The following is a 1,258-nucleotide window of genomic DNA, read 5'->3' on the forward strand; positions in this document are numbered from 1 at the left end:
CTGCCTCTCTGCCTACTTGTGATTTCTGTGTGTGTGTGTGTCAAATAAATAAATGAAATATTTAAAGAAAAAAATCAGCAAATACTTATTGAGCATTTAATGGCTCATAGCACTCTATCAGAGATTACTCAGGTCCTATGGATCAAAATCATTAATTTTTCAGACTCTTTAATTTTTATCCACCCCATTATGATCCAGATGAGTAGCATAGCCATAATTTTATTCAAGACTGATCTAAGTTGCTACTTTTCTGTGTCTTCCTTACCCATTCTGGGCCCACATTATCCCCACTCATCTGAACTCTCATAGCAGCTTATCTATGCCACCATCATAACATATATCATTTGCTATGTGTGCAATGGTTTCTTAAAAATCCTGTTTAGTCCATTATTGAAAATATATGATGGAAGATTATGGAGAAAATATGGCCTCAGCACTTTAATAGTACAAGTTATGAAAAGAAAAAAATAAGAACAAAAGAAATCATTTTATTCCCTTAGGTAAGAAACTAATGGTGTGCTCAACACAGTAATGAGAAATGGATGGATACTGGGAAGTAATAACAGTCTCTGTCACCAGGGTGAGGATATTTTCTTGGACAACCAACAGAGGTAAGTAATAAAATACCACTAGGTGTCACTGGGGTAGGAGAAGAAATAAAGAAGTTTAAGGAGAAGTTAAGTTGAAGCCTTATCATAAGTGCATTATTTATGGAAAGATGCATAACAGCTTTTACAGAAAAGATAACATGACATCAACAGTTCCCGAGAAGAGCAAAGTAGAGAGGAAAAGGAATCTGGCTTCAGTAATTCTGCAAACAGCTGCTGAGATAAGTCAAGCCAGAAGAACTCCAGCTGCTGGTTCTGTGAGCAGTGCCAAAGGTTTCATACTCCAAGTATGTATCATAACTCCAGGAGAATACCAACATTTAAAATATGTAATGATGAGAAGCTGAAGTCAGAATTAACAGAAAGAAAAAGATAGTCTAGTTCTTTTAGAGACATTTACATTAAATTTGGTATTCATTTCTAATATTTGTTGTGATTTTGTAACTTGGGGCAAATTACTTAAAAATTACTGCTTCCTTAATTTGAATATTTTATACAATGAGAAAAGGAATATAGGATCAGCATATTTTCTTTTAAAGATTTTATTTATTTATTTGATAGAGATCACAAGTAGGCAGAGAGGCAGGCAGAGAAAGAGGGGGAAGCAGGCTCTCCGCTGAGCAGAGAGCCCGATGTGGGGCTCTATCCCA

General features: G+C 35.5%; 1 long non-coding RNA gene across 1 annotated transcript; it reads left to right on the forward strand.

Moving 5' to 3' along the window:
* The first annotated feature begins 212 nt into the window (after positions 1 to 212).
* LOC132009151 (uncharacterized) lies at positions 213 to 1,034 on the forward strand. Its single transcript, XR_009401804.1, has 2 exons — positions 213 to 611; positions 730 to 1,034. It is a non-coding gene; the product is annotated as an uncharacterized LOC132009151 (long non-coding RNA).
* The last annotated feature ends 224 nt before the right edge of the window (positions 1,035 to 1,258 follow it).

This window comes from Mustela nigripes, unplaced genomic scaffold (genome assembly GCF_022355385.1).
Source record: "Mustela nigripes isolate SB6536 unplaced genomic scaffold, MUSNIG.SB6536 HiC_scaffold_5727, whole genome shotgun sequence".
Taxonomy (NCBI): Eukaryota; Metazoa; Chordata; class Mammalia; order Carnivora; family Mustelidae; genus Mustela; species Mustela nigripes.